This window comes from Urocitellus parryii, chromosome 1 (assembly GCF_045843805.1).
Source record: "Urocitellus parryii isolate mUroPar1 chromosome 1, mUroPar1.hap1, whole genome shotgun sequence".
Taxonomy (NCBI): Eukaryota; Metazoa; Chordata; class Mammalia; order Rodentia; family Sciuridae; genus Urocitellus; species Urocitellus parryii.
In genome coordinates this window covers 192454867-192466700 of record NC_135531.1, presented here as the reverse complement: position 1 = coordinate 192466700, position 11834 = coordinate 192454867, and positions in this window count along the sequence as shown.

The window sequence follows — 11834 nt, the reverse complement described above, 5'->3', positions numbered from 1 at the left end:
TCACACCCAACCTAATTAAGGTTTTTCAGAAACTTAACAGCAGGCCTCATGGGAAATTTTCTCTTTGGCCATTGCATGAAGCATGAAGATTTATATTATGAGACCCTAGGAAAGCCCCTTCAAACCTTATTTCCCAGGTTTGCTTCTGTTATTACTTATAAGAATGACTTTTATGCTTCTGAAGCTTCTAAGGATCATCTAAATACCCATCTGTCCACTTGATTGTTGGCCACAGGCTAACTGGAACTTTAGACCATCTCTTGTGTTGTATAACTTACGCATTTTGGATTTTTTCTTTTTTTCTTTTACTTATTTCTATGTAGGAGAACTTAACTAACTCAAATTAGAACTTGTTTTGACTTTTAACCATTTTTCCTTTAATTGATATTTTTAAGATAATGTTTTTTCCATTACTACACATATTTGTACATTACTATATAAATTACTGTGTATATATATAATACCTTGTAATTTTTATAGATTACTATATAAATGATCTAGATAAGAGTATATTTTTCAGCAAGCATAAACTTCTGAAATCTCTGGAAGTATTCAGATCATTAGAATAGCCTTACAGGTGGGTCAGCCCATTTGTTGTTGTTTTTTAAGGATGTAATTATAGACTTTTAGGTGACACTGCCTTTGGCACTAATTTTGGAGAAAGTACAAAATTCTCCTAATTTCTATTTTAGCTTAGTCTGCTGATATTGAGGACTTCTCTAGATTTTGAGTTATATTTGTTATCTAAAAAAGTCAAATACTCTGATTTAAACAAAAAAATTTTTTTTTATTTTGCCACTTTCTGGCAAATGTCAACACCTGCACCAAAGAATATGCTTACTAGTCAGAGTAGCACTGTTTTGCACTGTGACACTTCCCCTGATCAGTACAATGGAGCCCAGATCACAGCTCTGATGTTCTGACTTTGAATGGCCAGCATTTATCATCTCTTGCCTTTGCTCACCCATAAAACAAACATTGTCCTTTTATCTCATGAGACCCTAGGAAAGCCCCTTCAAACCTCCATTTCCCAGGTTTGCTTCTGTTATTACTTATAAGAATGACTTTTATGCTTTTGAAGCTTCTAAGGATCTTCTAAATACCCATCTGTCCACTTGATTGTTGGCCACAGGCTATTCAGTTCATAAAAGTAGACGGTCTTACTGTGAAGACCACATGGTTCTGCACCTAATTTGTCTTTAAAATTACTGTTGCTTTGTTGCTTTATCTGGGTTTTAAACAATTTAGTACAGCAATGTGAAAGCAGAAAACTTCAGGTTCAAATCTTGAAATGACAATGGATATGTAATTCTGAGTACAGAATTCACCTTTGTACAATGAAGTTAACTGTGAGTATCTTGCAGGGTTGTGAGGATTAAATGAGATACGTGAAAGCTCTCACCTAGTTCCTGGCATTAAAAAAATGTATTCACTAAACAGGTATTGTTGTTAATAGTGAGAGCAAGAACCACATCTTAAACTTTTATTTTTTTTTCCTTGTGATGGAGTCTCACTATGTTGCTCAGGCTATTCTAAAACTCTGGGCTCAAATAATCTACCTGCCTCAGCTTTCTGAGTAGTTTGGACTACAGGAATGCCCCACCATACCTAACTTACATCTTAAACGTTTTTAATATTTATTTTTTAGTTATAGGTGGATACAATATATATTTTATTTTTATGTGTGATGTGCCTCACACATGCTAGGCAAGCACTTTATCTCTGAGCCACAACCCCAGCCCATCATCTTAAACTTTTTGTTGTTCCATATTTATAGAATAATAATGTATAATAATAATAATAATGTATAATAATAATAATGAATAATAATATGGCATGTACCTGATATTACTTATGAGTTGATTTATTAGTTTAAGAGGTCACAGATGAAGCTATTAATAATAAACCCCAAATAAAATATATCTATAAGAGGAGACTTTTTTGGGGCGTGGGGTACCAGGGATTGAACTCAGAGGCACTCAACCCTGAGCCACATCCCCAGCCGAATATCATATTTTATTTAGAGACAGGGTTTCACTGAGTTGCTTAGTACCTTGGTTTTGCTAAGGCTGGCTTTAAACTCACAATTCTCCTGCCTCAGCCTCCTGAGCAACTAGTATACAAGCATGTACCACCACGCCCAGCTAAGAGCCTTATCTTTATAATCACATTTAACCATGTATTGTATGCCTTTAAACCTGGCAGTATGTATGTATATTTAGTTGAAGGATCAAAATGTGATCCATAAACCTCTTCATAAATAAGTTGTCTGACTAAGAGGGGTAGCCACTAGTTTACAAAGTCTTACTACTTTTTCTCAACACTCTTGAAGTTGTTGTTTGTACCTTGGCTGACATAAAATAAAATGCAAGACTCTTAATGGCTGCCCAGAGAGTTGGGCTGATAGCTGCTACAATTTCTTGTAGATCAAGATGTCCAAGATATCTTCATGTCCCTTGAGCAAGGAAATGCTTCATTCATATCAGTAATCTTTAGGAAATTATTTTTCTAAATAACTTTTTTTTTTTCAGTGCTGAGACTGAAACTTATGCATGCCAGGCAAACATTCTACCACTGTAGAATGGGGGCTACCTACCCAGCCCCCAAATAACTTTTTAAACTTTATCTCTTTTTTAAAAAAATAATGTTGTATTTTTATACCTTTATTTTATTTATTTATATGTAATGCTGAGGATCAAATCCAGTGCATTATACATGCTAGGCAAGCACTCTACCACTGAGCTACAGCCCTATCCCCTAAACCTTATCTCTTAAAGATGTTCAAATTGTCTAGTAATCAAATTGAAACAAATGAATATCAAACTAAAAATGATCATAAAATATGCTTATCGTTCACCACAGGATGGGGAATTGGAAACTTTCAGGTACCATTTGTGGAGCATAAACTGGTATAGTCTTTCTGACAGGCAGTTTAGTAGAATCTTTAAAAATGTGAATATGAATCCCCTTTGATCTGGTAATCCCTCACTCTTAGAATTTATCCGAAGAATACAGGTGTACAAAAAAGATGTGTATAAGGATATTTACTTCAGCTTTGTTATACCAGTGGGAAAAAAATGCAAACAACCTAAAAATATCCATTAATAGAGGAATAAATAATGCTGCATTCATATTATAGAATGTTAATCAGCCATTAAAAAGCACAGTACAGGCCAGGTACAGTAGCAGACAACTGCAATCCCAGTGACTCAGAAGGCTGAGGCAGGACGATCACAAATTTGAGGCCAGCCTCCACGTTTAGCAAGGCCCTGTCTAAAATTAAAAAGAGCTGGAAATTTGGCTCAGTAGCAGAATAATAGTGGATTCCATCCCAGAAACAAAAAAAAAAAAAAAGGAAAAGAAAAGCATACACTACATACTGGGTACAGCCAGGCATAGTGGTACATACCTGTAACCCCAGCTATATAAGAGGTTGAGGTAGAAGGATCACAAGTTCAAAGCCATCCTCAGCAACTTAGTGAGGCTCTGTCTCAAAATTAAAGAGGGATATAGCTCAGTGATACAGAACCCTTCTGTTCAGAACTCCAATACCCAAATTACAAAACAAAAAAAGCATAGGGAAATTTGAAAAGGAACAATTAGAGGAAGAAAAGTTTATTTGGGAGCTCACAGTTTCAGAGGTTTGGTCCATAGATGGCCAATTCCATTCCTCAGGGCTTACGGTGAGGCTGAACATCATGGCAGAAGAGTGTGTTGGAGGAAAGTGGCTCTGGACATGGCACCAGGAAGCAGAGAGAGACTCCCCTCACCATTGGACAAAATATATACCCCAAAGTCACTTCCCTATGACCCACCTCCTCTAGCCACACCCAGCCTGCCTATATTTACTACCCTGTAATCCCTGTCATCAGATTAACGCGCTGATAAGGCTACGACTCTCATAATCCCACTTCTAAACTCTCTTTCATTATTTTACATGAGCTTTTGGGGGATACCTCATATCTAAACCGAAACAAGTGGTATAAACCCATAATCCCAGGATTATCCTCAGCCTATTTAGGAGACTGAGGCAGGAGTTTTGCAAATTTGAGGCCAGCCTGGACAACTTAGTGAGACCATCTCAAAATGAATTGAAAAAGCTGGGTGTGGACCATGGGACTGGGGTTGTGGCTCAGTGGTTGTAGTTTAACATGCTCAAGGCCCTGGTTTTGATCCTCAGCACTATAAAAGAAGAAGGAAGAAGAAGATTATACAATAGTGCTTCATCTGGAAGGACGTACATCAACAATGTTAAATAATATTTCTGTGTAGTACAATTTTTTTTTTAAAGAGAGTGAGAGAGAGAGGGGGACAGAGAGAGAGAGAGAATTTTAACATTTATTTATTTTTTCTTAGTTCTCGGCGGACACAACATCTTTGTTGGTATGTGGTGCTGAGGATCGAACCTCGGGCCGCACGCACGCCAGGCGAGCGCGCTACCGCTTGAGCCACATCCCCAGCCCCTGTGTAGTACAATTTTAATTGGTTCTTATTTTCTTTTTGCTTTTCTGTATTTCTACTTTTCTTCAATGAATGTGTATTACTTGCAACTGTAATATAGAGAAAGTCCCAACAGAAGGACAGACTGAAGGACAAGATGACTTGTAGTAGCACCCCTTTCTCCACAGAAAAGTCTTAACTGGGCTTCTCTGGAAATCTTCATCGTGGCTGATTTTAGGACTGTTAGCAAAAGAGTCTCTACAAAAGAGTTCAGTGTAGATAAACTTCCAATTTTCATGTTGCCCTATTTTACTTGGCCATTGGCTGGGAAGAAATTAACACTCCAGGTGCTGGACACCCCCTTACTAGTTTTTCACAAACATGTATCCAGTATAGTAGTTTGTGGAAATGTGTAAACAGGCCTCTGGCCTTGAGCTGGGCTTCACAGAGATGTTTACATTTTTAAGATAAGAGAAGTTACCAACTGGGCTCCATGGTAACAGCTGGCAGGGGGAGGAAAGAAAGGGGAGAAGAAGCTCTCCCCTTCTCAGGTGTTGTCCTTGAGGGGTGAACTTGCCTAAAACAGTGAAAGAAAAGCTGCTTTATGTGAACTTCTGCAGACTGTGAACTTCTGAGCCCCTCCCCTTACATGCTGGGTATAAAACTCTGAAACTACCTGAACTCGGGGTTCAGGAGATTGATTGATTACAGCAAAAGCTGTGCCCTCTGAACCTGGCTGCAGCCAAATAAAACTGTTTCCTGCTATCTTCGGTGCCTTCCTTCATTTGTCCCTACAACAGACTAACTGAAGGACAGATGCACATATAAAGAAGTATCACAGAATGAACCCAGAGCAGCACAGAACACTACAACCCTTTGTCCTCTTCCTTAGAAACAGGACAACACACACACACACACACACACACACACACATGCATGCACACACACAAGGGCAATGCCCTCACACTGGGTATCAGACTAGCCATCCTTATTGCTCACCACCTACTGTGCAATTAATTGCTTTCTGAGAAGCTGCCATCATGCATACAATTCTCTGAAACATCTGAGAGCAGTAGAGATTCTTTTTGGCTTTTTATTTTGTGTTTTATTTAATTGCTTCAGAATACTTGCATTCAATCAGAAAAATGTTTCACTTGGTTCCACCTGAACTACTTGTGAATGCATCTTTTTCTGAGCTGCCTATCAATGCACCAATCGGCTATGTCTAGAGTGAGTCTCTTGGGGCTGAAAAGACGTGATGTTCAAAACCCATGGTACCTGTGAAGCTTGCCACAACTGCACATCATGAACAGTACAAATGTCTTTTGTGTCCTGAAAAATAGGATGAGGTTTTCTTTTTCCATCTCAAACCGAGAAGATAGGTTTTATTTCTCTGTGAAACACTAGGTGATTATTGAGCTCTGCACTATACAAGAAATAATTTACTTGCTAAGGCTCAAAAACAAGTGATAATAAATTATATAAATTTTTTTTCTTTTTTTAAGACAGAATATCACTATATAACCCAGGCTGGCCTCAAACTTTGAACCTCCTGCCTCTTCTCCCAAGTAGCTGGGATTACAGGTGCACACCATTACTCCTGGTTTATATCAAAGTCTTTAGTATATCCAGGTCCCTAGAAAATAAGCTTCATGAGATGCAGGGATGTTTTTGGGTGGGGGGGTGGTACAGGGCATTGAACTCAGGGGCACTTGCCCATTGAGCCACATCCCCAGCCCTATTTTCTATTTTATTTAGTGACAGGGACACAGTGAGTTGCTTAGGACCTCGATAAATTGCTGAGGCTGGCTTTGAACTTGGGATCCTCCTACCTCAGCATCCCAAACTGCTGGGATTACAGGCATGTGCCACTGCACCTGGCTGAGATGTAGGGACTTTTATGTTTTATTCATTGTGGTGTCACTAGTGCCTGCCACAGTACCTGATAAGAGCAGGTGCTCAGTAAATATTTGTTGTTGATTGAATAAATGAAACAATGGAGTAATTGGGGGGGTATCTGAGATCTTCTAATGCTTAAATAATCCTTCCCCACTAAGAGAGTGAAGGCTGTAATTCTGAAGTCAGAACTTAATCCATTTGTCTTATAGTTCTTTATTTCACTTAAATTGAAAATGCCAGCCAGGCACAGTGGCATGCACCTATGATCTCACCTGCCTGGAAGGCTGAGCTAGGAGGATTGCAAGTTGGAAACCATCTTGAGTAATTTAGCCAAACCCTGTCTCAAAATAATAGGGCTTGGGATGCCAGGCTCTGTGGTGCACACCTGTGATCCCAGTGACTAGGGAGGCTGAGGCAGGAGGATCACAAGTTTGAGATCAGCCTTGGCAACTTAGAGAGGCCCCAAGCAACTTAGCGAGACCCTGTCTCAAAAATAAATAAAAGGGGTTGTGGTGCAGCTCAATCACTATGCTCCCCTGGGTTCAATCCCCAGTACCAGAAAAAAAAAAAAGTGAGGGGTTGGCGGGTGGAGAGGTGGCTCAGTGGTAGAGCACCCCTGGGTCCAATCCTCAGTAAAGAAAAGAAACGAAAAGATCTGTAATGCCAGCAACTTGGGAGGCCGAAGCAGGGTTATCATAAATTCAAGTCCAGCTTCAGCAATTTGTGAGGCCCTAAGCAATTTGATGAGAACCTGTCTCAAAAAGGGCTGAGGATGTGGCTCAGTGGTAAAGTACCATTAGGTTCAATCTCCCAGCACCAAAGGAAGGAAAGAAAGAATGAAGGCAGAAAAAAACAAAACGGAAACTTATTTGTACTAACTTGGTGATGTAATGTTTTCAGCATTTAGGGAAAGGTGAGAACCACAGGCTGAGAGGTCAGAAAGCCTCATGGAGGACAGAGATTAAGGACAGGTCTAATAATAGTAGATAAATAATCCCATGTTAGTAAGGGAGTGTCAGCTGGGTCAACATTACATGAGTCCCCATAGCAAATCTTTAGGGTACATTGACATTTGCTCTTTGGCCCTCCTTAAAAACTCTGAAGTCAGGACTGGGCATATAGCTTAGTGCTGGAGCACTTGCCTAGCATGTGCAAAGCCCTGGGTTTGATCCCCAGCACTGCAACAAAAAACAAAACAATTTTTAAGATGACTCTGAAGTTAAGATGTGATTGGTTTTGGCCATGGTTTTTCCCAAAGCACATAATATCTTCAGTTTCTCCTCCCAGGTAGCAGTTAAAACACCATTCAGAATGTCCATCTTCCACCACGCTCTAATTGCCAGTGCTAAAAGAGCCACATTGCAGAATACATCCACTTCAGCAGATGGTAGTGTGCAGTTTGACCATGCAGAGAGCTTTACTGGTGCAGAGTACATGGTCCAGGGGACTATAACAGTCTCTTTGGTTGAGCACTCACTTGTAAGAGCACCAAAGCTCTCTACTTCCTCAACCTCCTTTACTCTCCTATGATTTGACTTGTGCTCCCTCCACACCACTGAAACTCTTTCCACCATGTTCAGTGTTTATCCTCCTTAACTGTTCTGGAGCATTCCCCATTGTTGATAGATTCTAGAATCTCCTCTTTTGACTTTCCAATTCTCCTATTTATCTGGCTGTTCTTTTGTAGTCTTGCCCCATGTCATTGTCCTCCTCAGCCTCTCCTTAAGTGTTATTATTTGCCAAGGTTTTGTGATTGGGCCTGTTTTCTTCATCAAATGCTTCTCTTTGGATGATTTCATTTACTCCCAAAGCTTCCCCACCACCTCTTCTGAGGATTCTTCAATCTGTATCCGCTGCCCAAATCTCTTCCAAAGTTGAGGGAAGGAGGGGGAAAGCCCAGTGGATTTCAACACACCTTTGTTATATACTTATTTATTTTAAATCTCCAGCTCTGCAAAATTAATGAAAATAGAGTTGATTCTTTTTTCTTTTCTTTTCTTTTCTTTTCTTCCTTCCCTCCCTCCCTCCCTCCCTTCCTTTCTTCCTTTCTTTCTGTTTTGGGGATTGAACTCAGGGGCACTCAACCACTGAGCCACATCCCAGCCCTTTTTTGTATTTTATTTAGAGACAGGGTCTCACTGAGTTGCTTAGCACCTCGCTTTTGCTGAGGCTGGCTTTGAACTTGTCATCCTCTTATCTTAGCCTCCCAAGCTGCTGGAATTATAGGTATACACCACTGTGCCCGATAGAGTGCTTTCATTTTATAATGTACTATAAATATGTTTTAGTCAAAACCTTGGAGCTGAAGATTAGGCCATTAGATGTAGGGGGAAAGTCTACTCCTTAACCTCCTTATCATTGTAGCGTTTTCATTGTAAATCAATTAGCCAAATCATATATACAGTATTTTGTTAGAAAAAGTCTGGCTTTGCTTTTTTTTTTTTTTAAAGAGAGAGAGAATTTTTTTTATATTTATTTTTCAGTTCTCGGCGGACACAACATCCTTGTTTGTATGTGGTGCTGAGGATCGAACCCGGGCCGCACGCATGTAAGCGCGTTACCGCTTGAGCCACATCCCTAGCCCCTGGCTTTGCTTTTTAATTCCAAAAAAATTTTAATATGTATTTCAAGAAAGACATATTAAAATCATTGAGAAACAAAGTATAGAACATATGCTGTAAAACTGACAATTAAAAGAGTCACACTTAAATTAATATAGGTATAATTAATATCCATTTTATAATAGTTAAAAAACAAGAATAAATTCATACATCTAGGGCTGGGGTTGTGGCTCAGCAGTAGAGCACTCGCCTAGCACATGTGAGACCCAGGGTTTGATCCTCAGCATCACATAAAAATAAATAAAATAAAGGTATTGTGTCCAACTACAACTAAAAATAATAAATATTTAAAAATTATACATTTAGCAATTTCTTACATGTAGTAGTTTATAAGGTGTATTTAACAAGATAATGAGGCAGGAGACATCTGCCTATTGAAATGGGGACCTTGGAGAATGGGATCCCATCACCCCAGATTAAAACTCTAGGCAAAAGTTACTTTCTTGTTTGTTTTTGTCTGCTTGATTGGAAGGTCTCACTCACACTTGGGTACCCATATATTCTGTTACTGCCCTAGGAAGGCAAAGCCACAATGGTAATGATATTTCCTTGACTACCTTAATATTAGTCAACCCCAGAGAGTTGTTTTGAACCCAAGCAATTATTTTGTTTTAAGGAACAAGTATAGGACAAACTCAGGTTAACAAAGACATTAAACCAACCTATTATGGAAATAAATTGAAATTATATACTTTCAATTGAGTCAGAAAAAAAAGAGCCATCAAGAGAGACTTTCCAATAAAAGGTTAGTTCCTCATCAAAATAGTATAAAAACCCCTAGTCAGAGAACCACCAACTATACCCTTTGGATGTTACCTTCCCCATACTGTGGGAGCTTTTCTTGCTTGCTTCAAATAAATCTGCTACTGAATTCTCATCCTCCATTGTCTGTATACTTTATTCTGGTGTGTGAAATAAGAATCCTCCAACACTCACATGATCCTGTTAAAATCAGTTATTATGAATGGAAGACTACTATGAAAGTTATAACCAAATTTCTCCAGAAAAACAGAACTAACAGGATGAATAGATGGAGAAAGGGAGAGAAATTTATTATGAGGAACTGGTTCATGCAATTATGGAGGCTGAGAAATCCCACAATCTGCCATCTACAAACTGGAGATCCAGGAAAGCTATTGGTGTCATTTTGTAGTCCAAAGGGCTGAGAATGTGAGGGGGAACCTATCATGCCCATGTAAGGGCAGAAGATGAGATGTTCTAGCACAAAAAGGAGGGCAGAAGAAAGAGAATGAATTTCACCTTCCTCTGTCTTTTGTTCTAGTCAGGCCCTCTGCAGACTGGATGATGCTAACCACTTTGGAGAGGGCAATCTACCTTATGGAGCCCACTGATTCAAATGCTAAACTTCTCCAGAAATACTCTAATAGAAACAACCAGAAATGTTTAATCTGGGTGCCCAGGACCCACTCAAGTTGACACATAAAATTAATCATCATAGTGTGTGTGTGTTGTGTAATCCTGGTGTCCAGCTTTTTTTTTTTTTTTTTTTTAGAGAGAGAGTGAGAGAGGAGAGAGAGAGAGAGAGAATTTTTAATATTTATTTTTTAGTTCTCAGCGGACACAACATCTTTGTTGGTATGTGGTGCTGAGGATCGAACCCGGGCCGCACGCATGCCAGGCGAGCGCGCTACCGCTTCAGCCACATCCCCAGCCCATGTGTCCAGCTTCTAAGATAAAGAATTGTATAGAAATAAGTTTTTGAAAAAATGCCATCACTTGCACTATCCTCACCACTTATTGTTTAGTCATCTTGATCGAATTTTTCTTAGATAAGTAACTGAGGAGAAAAACCTATACTGCTTAAAACTGGTCAGCATCTAGCATATTTTATTTTTTGGTATCTCCAGCCCTACAGTGATAATTCCTAGCTTCATACCAACATCAATGGACCCTGTCAAGAGTTAGTCTCATAGGCTGGGGTTGTAGCTCAGTGGTAGAGTACTTGCTTAGCATGTGTGAGGCACTGGGTTCAATTCTTATCACCACATGTAAATAAATTAATAAAATAAAGGTCCATCAACAACTAAAAATACATATGAAAATAACTTTAAAAAAGAGTCCCATTATTCCTTTTCTTTTGACATATTTCCCCTTAGCTTCTTTGCTTCTGTTTATTTTCTACAAATTATTTACCTCCCTTTGCTTTCTCATATACTTTGAAGGTAGTTTAAAGAACCCTAAAGTAATTTATTTATTTATTTTTTTTAGAGAGAGAGAGAGAGAGAGAGAGAGAGAGAGAGAGAGAGAGAGAGAGAATTTTAATATTTATTTTTTAGTTTTCGGCGGACACAACATTTGTTTGTATGTGGTGCTGAGGATCGAACCCGGGTCGCACGCATGCCAGGCGAGCGTGCTACCACTTGAGCCACATCCCCAGCCCCAGCCCTAAAGTAATTTAAAGTCTCTGGGATTACAGGTCTGGACACCCTGCTCAGCTATATCTTACTATTGCGCTATGTTGAAAAGAACTACTTGAATTTGAACTTCTGTCCATTTTGTTCAGTTTGTTTGTTTGGTTTTGTACTAGGGATTGAACCCAGGGTAGCTCTACCACTGCAGTTTGTCCCCAGCCCTTTTTATTTTTCTTTCTATTCTTTCTTTATTTACAGACAGGGTTTAAGTTGCCCAGGCTGTGCTCAAATTGTCAGCCTCCTGCCTTGGTTTTATCCATCTCAACCTCAACCTCCCCAATAGCTGGGATTAGAGATATGTCACTGCACCCTGGGGCATTATCATTATTACTTTAGGTACTGGGGATTGAACCCATGAAACTCTACGACTGAGCTACATCTCCAGCCCTTTTTATTGTATTTTGAGACAGGGTTGCTGAAATTGGCCTCGAATATGCCATCC